General features: G+C 38.3%; 1 long non-coding RNA gene across 1 annotated transcript; it reads left to right on the top strand.

The window, feature by feature from the left end:
* The first annotated feature begins 4,167 nt into the window (after positions 1-4,167).
* LOC122984730 lies at positions 4,168-14,222 on the top strand. Its single transcript, XR_006403968.1, has 3 exons — positions 4,168-4,231; positions 4,336-4,498; positions 13,938-14,222. It is a non-coding gene; the product is annotated as an uncharacterized LOC122984730 (long non-coding RNA).
* The last annotated feature ends 345 nt before the right edge of the window (positions 14,223-14,567 follow it).

Raw genomic sequence — 14,567 nt, 5'->3', positions numbered from 1 at the left:
CTTGGTCTTGTGGCCTCTTGATTTGGATTCTGGCCTCTCTGCAAAGAGGAAACAGAAGAATAACTCCTTGGCCTGAGTGACATAGACTTACAGTATATTCAGCGTAGGAATTAGTCAAAGCTTTCCTTTGCGGTGTATTTGTGAATGTATTACTGTCACTCCCCAATCTCCTCTGATCTTTATGTATGTTGGTGGGGAGTGATGAGGTCATAGCCTAAATTTAAAATATAAACTCTATACATACTCTGTACAGTTACTGCACATTAAATATTCACAATATAATAATTGCATTCTACAGTACATGAGTTGGCTGACTAAACTAAAATTTGACAGCTGCTGAAAAGCATTACTGTACATTCATGAGCCATAGTTGTCAGAAAAATCAAACCCTGAAGGCAAAAATGAGCAAGCATGTATGCTGTCAAAAGCATAATGTGAATATTTAATTTTTGCACTGAACAGATTTCTATTCAGCGGCCATATCCCCTGTCAGATTTCAAAACATCCTTGCACACAATTGCAATACCAAGTTGTACTGCCAATGTAGGTGATGGCAATGTAACGCTGGTTAATGATTAAGTGTTCACTGTGATGGATTAGCTATCTCAAGCAAGTTTCAAGACTCAGCAAGATGACTTCTTCAATGCAGAAAATCTATAAATTTGCAGTATGCTGTGTAAAATGGTCAGCAGTGATTTGCATTAGTTATTTTATATTAATATGAAATAAAAATCCCTGAGGAACCATATTCTGACTCGGTTAGGCAGGGATGTCCTTCTCCCCACAGTCCCCCTTGATCTCCAGCCTCTTGACGTGACACTCAAGGTCATAGATATCTATTGACCCGTCAACCACTTATTGACTGACATTCATCTCTTCCCTCTAAAAGGTTCTTCTTATTATATGTTGACAATCTATTGAACTGCCAAGTGTCTGTGTCAACCCTATTTAAAGAGGCAGAGTGTGACTTTATCTATGCTCCATGGATGCACACAAAGGTATAAAGAGAAGTTGCAAAAGTGGATTGCATAAGTGGAAATAGCACCCTGAGTAAATGCACATGGGCAATCCATGGGGGATAATACAATTACCGGTGTGTTTGCCGACATCTGTTTGTTGAGGAGTTGGCCGAGCACTGCTTGCTAAATTTACATCTTTTCAAAACACAGCATCCATATTAAGCCAGATCAGATTTTCAAGGCCAGATCACATTTCTCCGCTCTCTGCTCCATGCCTCTGTGCCCATTGTTCCGCATGATTAGCCATGTGTGATGACACTGTCATAAACCCATCTCACTGGCATGCCCATGCACACACAAGAACACACACGCTTATCAATGCATACATATGCTGCGCTCACGTCATCTGGTTACAGCTTGGACCATCAGGATGGTAATTTCTAGTGGTACAGATAATATGTGTTATTTACACTTTAATTATCTATCTTTTTTTTTTAAAAAAAAAAAAAGGAGCTAATATGCAGCATCCACATTTCATTTCAGACACTTTCATATTATTTACCATGTCAACATAAAACTAGGTAGCATTGGTGTTGCAAATCATCTACCAGCATTTTGCCACAATTATGAATTAACACTAAAAAGGGACACTCACACTCTAATTAGCCCAAATACAAAAGTGATATCATACAGATAATACATCTTTTGGCTCTGAGCAGGCTTTGTCGCCTAATTAATATCAAATCATATTTTGCTCTTGGTCTCCCTCTGTAATCTGCTAAGTAAATACTCGTAGATTTCCACACCAGGCCTTCATAATTGAAGTCACTTATATAATTGCACCCCCTGGTGTTTATTGGGGATAGCTCTTGCTGAAAGGCTCTTAATGAGATGAGAAGAATCAGAAGTCACACATCATGCATCGTCAGCTTAGATTAGTTCAACCACAAATATCCAGCATCTATTTTAACTAATATGTAACTTATATACACAGAAATGGAAGTTTCCAGCAGATTTTGGATCACAGTTGTCTAATTTCGGTGGTTGAATTTGTGTTGCCTCCCTTGTTTAATTTGAGTTTTTGTGTCTGTTTCTAAGGATTTTGGCCTTAGCACTAATCATCACAGATAACTTAAATCTAACTCACCTATGGCCCTTGTTTGTGAACAAAGTTAGAGGAGAAAAATAAAAAGTTAGCAACTTATGTAGCAATGCACTGTGCACAGTTATCCTACATGACTCAATGAGAGAACAAAACAGCAGTACTGCTAGTGGGTGTCACTGGGTAAAGGGACTGTACAGTGGCTTTGCTTAAAGCTCCCTCTGGTGGAACCTGACTTACTATATGTACCAAGTGCAACACATACTGAAGACACACTGATGAACAGAAGTGCAGGAGATGTGTGGACAGAAAGTTGATTGTTCTGATACTAAAACATAGTGTGGTACAGTAAACAGGCTTTGCTTGTCAAACAATATGCAGGTATTGACATGCAATTCATTGTTATTTTAATCAAACTTTTCATCCATGTCTTTTATTCATTTGAAAGCTGATTATATTTCACATTTATCTTTAAAAAGAAGGGTGTAAAAGAACACTATTTTAGCACACAATGGCAATAAATTGGCTTCACAGCTGCCAATCTTTCTGAATATTACTGTGAACTTTTACCAGTGCAGTGTGAGTCTTTGCACTGATTATCTCTGGGTAATGAGCATTGCGCTGTGACCCACATCCCCAGTATGTTTCACTCTCTGACAACTACACTAATTATGGTGCTGCTATAAATTCAGATAGTGAGGTTAATAGCATGCTATTTTTGACACCCGTTCATTGCTTCAATTCCACTTTAAAATTTAAGTCGTCTTCGCATATAGATGAACTATCCATTATCCATTTTTTGAGGCTATATTGCAAACTAACAACCTGATACTGTGCTATCTGACAACCCTGATTAGGATTAATGCACCTATGATATGCATGATAAATATGAGCATAAATTTACATTGTGATTTTCTGACCTTTATTGCTTGGAAAGATTCCTTTGCTTGAACAAATGTAATGTGTTTCATATGGAGCTTTTAATTCAGTCGGTGCAGGATGTGTCACTTTATTTAGTGCTGCTGAAAATTCACACAAGCTTTGTGTTGAGAACATAAATAGCCAGTAACATATCTTAATATTCAATTATGAAAGTTCTGGTTTTATTTATTTAACAAGGAGACAAAGAAGCATGAATATCAATTTAGTAAACTGGAATCTTAATTCTGAAAGCTATTAGTGCGTCTAATTGAAAAATGAAGCAATTAATGATATCTTTTAATGGAGCAAGCAAGTAGAATTAACTGATTAACTGTAGGCTTAATTGGCCAAAGGAAGAGGAGAAGCACTCAGCTGTAGATTTTACCTTGTCAGTGTCTGGGATCAAGAGCTAAGACTCTCATCTGTGATAAATGGAAACTTTTAATATCGACTTACGGAAATGCTGCCACAAATATGCTTTACATTGAGGCTATTGCCACAGTTTGCATCATCTCTAAATTCATGCCTCATCATCACAAAGCCATCATTAATAATTCTTTAGATTATTACAGACTGTATTACAACAGCAGGTAAATGAAAAAACAAACATCAGCATGAAATGTCACCTGGTGATGGCAGATAAACACCTTTTAATACATTTTTTTTACCACTTATGTCCTATAGAAATCACCTGCAATGACTTTAACAAAGTTGTTATTACAACTAATTAATGTGTCAAGGGAACCCTAATTATATCTGATCCTTGTGCTTCACAAGATGAATAATCATGACCATAATTATAATAAAATGTGCCTTTGGTGTTTGTCATTTAAGCCACACATCACAGTAAAATCAAAGATGGGTGGTGTAGGATTACTATCAGGAAGACAACCATCAGTATGGACAAAAATCTATTATTCTTCAGAAGAATTAAATTGTTATTATAAAATTATTATTAAAAATGAATGAGAATACACAATTTAATTTAATAATAAAGAAATATACAAAATTATGATACTTTTTCACCTTAAAAAAAAGACCCCAGGGTACATTTACCTCATAAACATTACAGTTAGCTTATGAAAGTAAAGTTTTATTAAGCAATTACAGTATAAAAACTGGAAAACTGAGTTGAAATGCTTTTGCTCTTGTGCACACTGAGACACGGACAAACTCAAACGCCCCCTCGTCTCAAATAAAGACGTAACAAGAGAGGACAGAGACGCTCCAGCTGCAGCTTAATAACAGTGTAGGTAGCAGGTAGCATCCCCGCACTAAATTGCAGACTATAGCAGCTCTACATTATCAGTGGGAGAATTCAGTAGCAGGCAGTTATTCTCAGGTTTGTTACAGATCGTTAACAGTGCACACGTGTTGCGGAGGACATGGCCTTTGGGCATCTCATCCCTCAGCTGAGGCTGGAGGAGCCAGCGGAGGACCCCATCCGCCACTTCCAGCGTGGACACAACCAACGTGGGAAGTCAAGTTCACCCAGCTGTGACAGAAAGCGACACAAGTAAGAGTTATATACAGCTGTTGGGACGAGGGGTTAAGGCTTCCAGCGACAAAATAGACGATGCTTAAAGGATTTGGGTGCCAAGAAATACAGCTGAAGCCTTGCTCATCATAAACTATCATGAAAAATAAACCATAGTAATCCACTGTGAGTGCAAATTCAACCCTCACCCTTGCTATTTTGATTGTCAGAGATATTACAGTTATATTACAGTCAAGTTATAGTAGCTAAAGCTGGTAAACATATAAGCACATAGCAAGTTAGACTGATGCAAAAAAGAAATATTAAACCAACAAAGTGATACATGTAAATGAATGCAGTCTCTTTCATTGTTGATAACAAGTTCTTCCAAAGGCAGCCACAGCTTTTTGTGACCAGCTGTTTCTTGTTGTCTTAATGACAGTTTCACAGATTGTTGATGTGGGAATTAAAGGTGTCAGATTGTGAGCTTTAATGGATCTTTTTCACAGCAGACACTTTGACATGTCGAAGCAGGAAAAGCAGAGGTGCAATTAACAACATTAAAGAGGGCTGAATCCCATTTAAAGTTATTCATGTAATTCCACGTTCCAGTTTCACACTATATATAGGCCTTCTAATTGTGTGACTTGAGAGTGTGTTCTCACTGGTGTTAATAGACACTGTCCCACAATGAAAGGCCCTAGAGAAATTAAAGAGATACTCAAAGATAATAAAAATAAAAAACAAATCTTAGATACGCAAAAAGAAAACTTATAAAATCCTTGGAAAGTGGTTCATGCTTATTCTAAAATTAATCAGGAAAATTACTTAATTTCTCAATTAATTTGTCAAGTAAATGTCAAAATAGTGATATTTTATATTCACACATACAGCAACCGGGACACCATATTTTATTCCATAGTTAGGTTTGTATTGTCATAATTTTCTTTGGTGTGATTGAGGCTGGTTCATGAATCTTTAGTTAAAGTTTAAGGATCTTGACTGTTGCAAGATGTTACAACACAACTGTGGAATGAAAGATTGCTGTGAAACTGCAGACGTCCCTGCCTGTTGCCACGGGAGCTGTCACCTGGGATAATTAGGCTCTAATTGGGGCTTTGTCTAATATGAACACTGGCTGTTAGCAGGCACAGTGGTATGGTGATTAGGCATCCATCTCCTCCTCTCCTGAACACTTATCAGACCATCCAATGTCATGAATCTATCTTGTGATTGTCTGGGTAGAAGTGATGCATGCAAACTGTGTCATAGCAGGATTACACAGCTCAGTGATAGTGTTACAGCACTATGGGACATCTCTCTAATGATGTGGTTTCTATAGACAGCTTCTGGGCTGGAAAAACTTTGTTCTGCACAGTGATCAGATTAAATCAAAAGTGTGAAATATGCCAAATTTCTTATGACATACCCTCACATAGGGCAGAAATTCACAAGGGTGCTTTCTGGCCTAAGGAGCTGCTTCGGTGTTGTTGCTTTAATCAAATAGGAACCATGTAACCAGGGAAAGAAATTGAATGTATTTTTGTGTGTTTGTGTGTTACACTGTTAACTGTTAAATATCTGTACAAAGTACAAATAATGTCCTCACACTGGTAATTTTTAGGCATCATGGTACATTTTAATATTGCAAATAGCATTTTATTTAAATATTCTGCAGTAGAGTCTGCAACCATTTTAACCTGCACATCCGAGGAAGAACAGGTGACATCAATTTTTATGTGAAAATACAAGCTGAAAGTAAAATGTCAGCTTTAATAATGGTGCACAGTTGTCACTTGTCAGGTGCCTGAGCTTGTATAAGGTGGATGTAATTTGAGGTTTCATGTAACTGTGGTGCCAGCCCCTCTGGCTGTCTCTGTTGCAGTATTACACTGTAAAAATGTCAGCGCTGTCTTGCTGGTCGCCAGTTATAAACCTGTGACATTACTCATCAATGAATAATTTTTTTCTGCATTGCCTGCTAGTAAGTTTGTCTTCATTGACCAAATGATGAGATTCACATATCAAATCATAATGTGACAACTTACAAAACTCATCTTATGCAAGTTTGTGTCAACACAACATGACAGTGTCACAGAACTTGTATGTGTTATTCAGAAAACTTGTAACTTCTGCTCTGCTCTTCTGGCGCATAGCGTACAGGTTCAGTTACTGGACATTTTACTGCCAGTTTCTCTTAGGGAAGCACTAATAAAGAATTCATCTTTTCCAGCCCATAATGTTTCTCCTAGGCTAGCATTAATCCAAATGGATGAGTACCGATGCTTTCTTTATTCCAGAAACTAATTTCCAGTCAGCAGAGTTAACAGCCACTGCTGCCAACCATGATGTCATAGACCTATTTGGGGATACTGAGGACAGAGAAGGAAGTTAAGGGATATCAAACTGCTAAAAGAGCAGTAATGGTATTTTGTAAAATGTTATGGTGTTGTAACTTTTCTTCACAGAAAGGTGTGTTCTTTTCATTTCTTTTCACACTATACTGAAGCGAAAGAACTTGTTGAATGTGATATGTGACTACACTTTACAGCTATACAGTGTATTTGAATACATATATTAAAGGGGACATATAATGTTTTTTTTTTTTAGATTTTCAGTTATTTCCAAAACTTGAAGTGATTGTACGTCAAAAGCCAAGGCTTTGACCTCCTCTGAACGCTCTCTTTGCAAAGTTACATCTACTTCCTCTTTGTGATGACATCAGATTGTTCATGCATGCTCATAAACAGATATCCGTTCTGTAGCCTTTGTTGCTAAGGCTGTTGTTCGGTTGTTCGATGGGTTGTTTGCGTCCACTCATATATTTCGGATTCAGGCTTGAACATGTACAGATGTAATTGAGAAGTTTCCATTACGTAGCTTCAAGAACTGCTGGAAGTCTGCGGAGAACAGAGTGGGCTCATTGGAGGGGGGCCTTAAAGGGACAGGAGTTTAAACAGCTTGTTTCAGAGGCTGAACTGAGGGGCTGTGTAAAGGGACAGTATAAAAAAAATAAGGAGTTTTTTTCTTTAACTGTTAATCATGCAAAGATATTCCAGTAAAGCCCAAGAATATGAATATAGACCTGGAAATATGCATGATATCCCCTTTAACAAGACTAAGAGTGTACAGCCATGCTAGCAGCTCTGCGGGGCTGTACTTGCACAGCGATGGTTTGAGCTAAATGCTAACGTCAGCACGCTAACATACTCATAATGACAATGGTGACACTGATATTAACCTTGTATGATGTTTACCACATTTACCATCTTTGTTTAGCGTGAGTTGTACTGACATATGGGCAAATAGAGAAATATGTGATGGAATCCCATCCTGTCAATCAGGCTGTGAAGTTGTGCACATGCTTCAGTTTCGCCTTCTCATCTCTTAAATCCAGCAGTAGCCAGGAGCCTAGTGTCACAGTGCTCGCATGGAACCGTGGTTAGCAATCTTCCTGTCGTAATTAATGTCTTTTTGATTGAGCTTTCACCTTAGGTTAGCTCACAGGTAACACATGACTCAGCACAGATGGAGGTGGACTTGGCTGGGGTGAGGTGATGCAAAGGCTGCATCAGTCAAGGTCAGGGGAGCCCCACATCGTCAGCAACATATTGCCTCCAGAAATAGATTGTTCACAGTGTCATGAGTCGAACCAAACTTGAATGGTGGCTTGGATGGAGAGTAGCAGTGAATACATTATATCACACATGTTTAATGGGTGCACAAAGTGTTAAATGTTACAAATGTAGTGAAGGGAAATATGGGTAGGAAGAAAATTAGAAAAAATAGTATTATAGTGAGTGCTAAGTAGCAATCGTTTAAATGAGAGAGAAAAGAAGAAAGAGCTGTTCCCCTACAGGATTATTATTAATCAATCATTCTTCTCTTCTTCCTTTCTCACATTTTTTTAACTAAGCAAATTAGCAACAGTTTCATTTTCAAGCAAGAATTACAGTATCTGTAGCAAAAGTTTTCAATTTTTTGCCTTCATGTTGTTGTCAAGCTTTACATGTTTAAATGAAAAGTTCAAAAGGCTCAACAGGAAGTCGACACCAGTGGCCACAAGTAGCTTGATGGGTAGATAAGCCATTCCACGACCAGAAGTTATAAATGTATCAACCTTTGTGAAAGTGTCCAAACTTGTGCCATATCAGGCTTTGATCTGATCCTGCTTATAAAACGTATGCATGCATGTACTTTATGTGCCTCCTAGGGCTACGGAAACATGTACATTTCAAATGAGACTGTGTTTCATATGGGGACTGAGTGGTTTAAATAATTGAATTGTGTCAGTTCCAGCTCCACGGCTTATTCCAGAGCACTTTCTTCTCTGTCGCAGCGCCCTGCATGGATGCTGTGACAGTGGATCCAGTCTGTGTATAAGGGTACTAATGAGGACTCAGTCAAAGCTGCGATTGGTAAATGAGGCAGATCCAAGCCTTGGTCGAGGAATTGAACTTTTCTTTTATCCCTGCAAAATCTTATGCACCAGCTCCCTCTGATAATCCACAAACACAGTCAGGATCAAAGCCATGACGTAGTGCATTTTAAATCTGGGTTTAAGAAGCAGGCTCCCTGGTCCTGATCTATTTTGGCAAGCAAAACTGTTAAATAGTTGAATGCTGACAATAGAGAGAGACAAAGTCTGTTGGATTTCCTACATTCACATCAAAATGTTTTTGTAAAGCAGTGTTTTTTTTAACCAAGTTTTCTTTCACAGTACATTTGGACGAGCGCATGTTTATATTAAAGGAGTTCTGTGCTACTTATTTTACTGGTACTCATTTGCATGCAGCAGTGCTGTATTTGGTCTTAAGTCTTCCTCTACCGTGCAGTGCTCCATGAAACCTGCTGGGAAGCTTGGGAAAACACTTAAAATTTTAAATTCCAAATGCCACTTGCAGTGAGAACATTTCAGGCTTTAAATAAATGCCTTTTGAACGCTCACAAATATTTCATCATTTGAACGAAGAGTTGGTTGCTTTACTTTGGGTCCTTCACCTGGATCTATGATTTAATATTTCCCATGGGAGGTTTAGTTTTCCAGTTATGGCAAATAGTCCATGCTAGACCTGATTGCTATAACATGAGAAACAGTTTGCTGCTGCAAGGAATGAACTGATCAAAGGAGTGCAGATAGTCTTGGTCTTCTGTGTGCACATTTTTGGATTATTAATTGCCCATTATCTCCATAATTTGGTGCACAGCCAATCCACTCCATAACACTGCATTTTCAACCATTTAAAATGAAAGATAATGGCAAGAAATAAAAGATACTATATGAAGTTTGACTCCACAATTGTATTGCCTGTTTAAAATATCCATATAAAACTGATTTTGGTGAATATTTAAGAAGAAAAAAGTTAATACAATACATTGTAAATGCAAAATAAAAGTGGTTATGAATTGTAGGGCTAAGGAGGAACATGTATAGTACCGTATAGTGCCAGAGATGCAGGAGTGTGTACTATGATGGTAATCAGAGTAGCTGCTGCAGGACTAGCAGAGGGCATGTCTTGAGCAAATATGAATTCTGTTAATTCACTGTTGATGCGTTGAAGCTCAAGTATGAACTTTGTGTTGAGCTTCAAAGCATCAACAGTTTATCTGACTTGGATCGTGTCTTGAGAGTTCAAGACTTGAGACTTGTTTCCATCAGTCATCATGCCCAAATTATATTTAGAATTTGCTCAATAATAGTAAAGCGTCTCTCCCTTTAGTTGTTCAGTGTTTAGTGTGTTCCTGTCTTTATGACCTCTGGTTGCCCCATCTGGATCTGTTAGCATGTCTTTATTGCCTACACATTGCTGTATGTGAGCCTCTCAGTATTATTAAACACAGATGTGTAGGCTATTCGACACTTTATTGGCAACCGGTGTAGTAAGCGAAAGACAGATGAGGTGTGGCTGCATAGATTTATAAGAGCCTGGAAATTCCTGTATTTCCTTTATATTATTCCATTCATCAGAATCAGGTTAATTGCCAAGTAGGTTGGGAATGTGTCTTGCTGTTGTGGTCCATAAGAGTCAAACATGTAACAAAATTAAATCCTAAAGAATATAAAAAGAAAGAAAGAATTTACAATTTAAAAAAAAGAAGTAAAATATATTCTAGGTGAGAAGAGCTGCTACAGCTGCTAAAGGTTAAAATGCTACAGCTGCTAAAGGTTTTAAATGGAAGAGAATGAGATGAAATTTACAAAATATTGACCAGGAGTAAACAGTATATGCAGTGTGCAATTAATAATAACAATTATAATAATAATAATAATACACGTTGCATTAATGTTACATGCAATGTTAGATCAAAGACCACAAATGTGCGAATATAGGATTATGGGGGTTTTACATTAACATGATTTTGTTTTCAAATATTATGTCAGTCAGAACAATAGTAATAATAATGTAGTTTAGCTAAAATTTTACTAATTAACAACACCAACAATCCTCCAAAGTTAGAGACTAACTGAGAGTCCCTGCTGTTCGCCGCACGGGAGACCAGCCAACCTCGAACACATCCCGTCATCATGCTGAACAAGTCTGACAGACGGAAGATTCAGATGGCGGCATGATCAGTTGCTGGCCCAGCTGGCCATGTGTTTAGAGAAGGAGAAGAAGCGAAAAAACACCAAGTTCCAAGCCAAAGGCCATCGCTCTATCGGCTTCCTCAGGCCAGGAGAGAAGACAGGCCGGGAGTCTCGGGAAATAAGAGTTGACCTCGGAAGACAACTCAGATTTCCAGAAGAAATTGCAGATACCAACCTCTGACCTGACATCGTACAGTGGTCAAGAACTACAAAACAAGTGGCCCTCCTTGAGCTGACAGGACCCTGGGAGGGAAGGATTGAAGAGGCGCACAAGCACAAGCTGGGAAAATATCAGTCCCTCATCCTTGAAAACCAGCAGAGGGAATGGAGAGCCTGGAACCTCCTGGTGGAAGGTGGTTGCAGGGGCTTCCCAGGGCAGTCACTCTGGAAAGCATTGGAGTCCCTGGGTAAGAGGGTCAGCCCACAAGAAATTGGTCAAGGACATCACCAGGCAGGTGGAGACAGCGTCCAGATGATTCTGGCTGAAGAGGAGTGAGCAATGACACAACCAGGCTGACAGAGGAGAGGGAGGCCAGAGCTAAGTGGTGAGTGGACCTGAGGGACTGAGGGGTGGTTCCAGAGAGCTGGTTCTACTGTGGAGCCCCTCTGAGGTGTCATGGGCCAATCGACGAAACACTGGTGAGGGGGGAGTCCCACTTGAAAACCCTATGATCTGAACCACAAGGCTCTGCCCTCAGATGATGAAAGGGCGATTTTATGCCAACTGCTGCACATAAGGTGCAGGAGGGTTGCGATACGTCATTGTGTAAAGATATATTGATATGATTTAAAGTCAAAAGAACGAAAAATACTGTAACTTGATTGGCATATGATATGCCTCTTGACTTTAAAAAGATATATGTGGTAAGGGGAGGCTTTTAGATTGTGTCACTTCAAATGAGACAAAATTTCTTGATGGGAAGGATTCTAACAATCTCGTATGAGAGCAGCAAATAGTCCTTTTTCACAGAAAACATTTTTGATATGTCACAGCAGGAAAAGTACAGGTGTGAATGATAACATTAATGATGGCTGAATTCAATTTAGCTGTTTCATTTTCAAGGTCCTGGTATTGTGCATAGTGAGACACTTCAATAGAACAGAGCCAATTGTTAATGCTATTAATAAGTCAAATGTTCGTGAAAACGACCTATAGACACCATCCACTCACATGATATTAACTTTGAAGTTATTGTTGCATTTTTATATTTGCAACCTTTTTGTGCCTTGATATATATTTTCAAAACTATATACATTTATATATTTTTTATTACTTTCTATATTTTTTATTATATTTCATGTCTTTTTTACATATTTATTTACTGTTTTTCTGTAATGAGCCTCCCAGCCAAAGTATTTCACATGACTGTACTAGTATAATCGATAACGATAAACATCTTGAATCTTGAATCTTGAATTTTATGTCCCTCAGGCAGGAGTATGGTGTAGATCCACAGCAGTGAACCCACAATTATCTGTGTAGTTCAACATTTATCATTGCAGAAGTTCATTTCCATAACATATTGAATGTCTAGCGGGTGCGTTTGGTCCATAAATTATCAATTTGCCCAGCATTCAGCGACAGCAGAGAAATCAAGCCGATAGGCTGCAGAGCCAGTTAAGCTCCTCTGCAAGGTAATTAGATTCAGATAATCCAAACAACAAAAGCCGTAATCCTACTCGAATTCACTGCATTCTGTTGGTGTTAAACTGGCAGACCTGTTAACAAACTGCAGCCCGAGAGATTATAAAACTGAGCTGTTTATTGGATCATAAGGCACAAGTTTACCAACAGTAATGTTATGCCATATGTCATGGTGAGAACTGTATGCGTGCCTCACACTGTCACAGCAATATGGGTCTGTGTGTCTGTGCGTGTGTGTAGCAGCTATTACTCATGTTGTGGGGACTCGCCTCTCTTATAGGGATAAAAAGCAAGTCCCCATAACATAAATCATTCATTTTAGGGTGAAGACTTGATTTAAAGTTAAGGTTAGTTTAGGGTTATGTTAAGGTTAGGGTTAGGCATGTGGTGATTATGGTTAAGGTTATAAGTCTCCAGGAAATGAATTTAAGTCAATGTAATGTCCTCTGAAGTGATGGAAACTGTGTGTGGCTGTGTGTGTGCATGCGGCATGCACGTGTGTGCATGTGTGTTTATGTGTGTGTGTGTGTGTGTGTCCAGGCATAGCTGTCTCAGTACAACAGTGCAATCCACCAAATTCACCAAGGGCCAAATCAGATGGTTATATGTTACAGTAGTTACAACATGAAGTTTACATTTTCAGTGATGGGTATATTCATACACTTTCCATGAGATAATTAGCATTATTTGTTACATTTTTTAAAAGAATGTAACAAATGTAAAGTTAAAGATGCTCATGGACAATTAGAATATTGTAGAGATGTTTTGTAATTATGGTAGCCAGAAGTTACAGGATTTTAGAGTGGGTCTTCTGAAAAATATACAATTTGTTAATTTAAAACACACAGTATAATACTGTAATAATTTAAATCAACCTTCAACCCCTCTTATGTCCTAATTTGATGTGTGCTCAAAACGGTGGTTTGCAGTGATTGAAAACATTAGAAAACATTTGTTCATACAATATTCACCCTTTTTTATCCTGATGCATACTTGAATAATGGTGGTTGGAAGCCCTTAATGACAAATGGTAAACAAATAAATAGAAGTAAATAGTTTCATGAAAAAATGTTAAACTTTTGTCAATTTTTGTGTTTTGAGATTTTATTGTGGTACCGTTTTGTGTATTGCCACCATTGCTTTAGTTTTATACTGTACAAAGCATCATGTCTGTCAGTAATGTGATTTGTAATACCATGTGTATTTACCATGTGTTTCACAGCCTCTCACTTCCTACAACTCCACAGGCCACACTGCAAGTGACTTGGATTGTTCCTCCAAGGGCATCAACACAGAGCCTGGCTAACCCAAGGGCCCCAGCTAATGAGTCAATGCAGGGAAATTGATTTAGTCTCCACCTTCCTATCTCCATCCCATGCAGGCCAAAGATAAAACAGGGTGAGTCCCCAGGGTCATGGCTCAGTAAAGCCCTCCAAAGTCATTTCCTTTCCTCTGACTGAAGAGCCAGATTAATTATAGACCAATAAAAACTAGCATCAGGTCTAATTAGTGAGCATATTGAATAGATGTAATCCTGCACTGTTAGCAAGTACCTTAATGGCTGTAAAGATGTGTCTGTTCTTTTAAGTAATGCTATGCATTTTTCCTCAGGCTAGTTTAATTTATTTCTCTTGCATGACAATAAAAAAAGCATTCAACATGCAAAGCCAATTTACCAGAGGTAATACACCACAGAATCTAATGTGTTAATGTGCCTTGTTATTCATCTTCACTAAGGTTGTCCAAATAAAGTCGAGTCTTTATTATCCCAAGGTGGAGATGGAAGTATGCACAAGTATTAAAAAAAAAAGAAATTATTGCACAAACAATACACACAAAGTAAAAACTCTTAAAGCCTTAATGGAATTTTCCCCTCA

Source organism: Thunnus albacares, chromosome 6, assembly GCF_914725855.1.
Source record: "Thunnus albacares chromosome 6, fThuAlb1.1, whole genome shotgun sequence".
Classification (NCBI taxonomy): domain Eukaryota; kingdom Metazoa; phylum Chordata; class Actinopteri; order Scombriformes; family Scombridae; genus Thunnus; species Thunnus albacares.
Note: the sequence above shows the minus strand (reverse complement) of the source record. Positions and strands in the feature narration are given on the sequence as shown.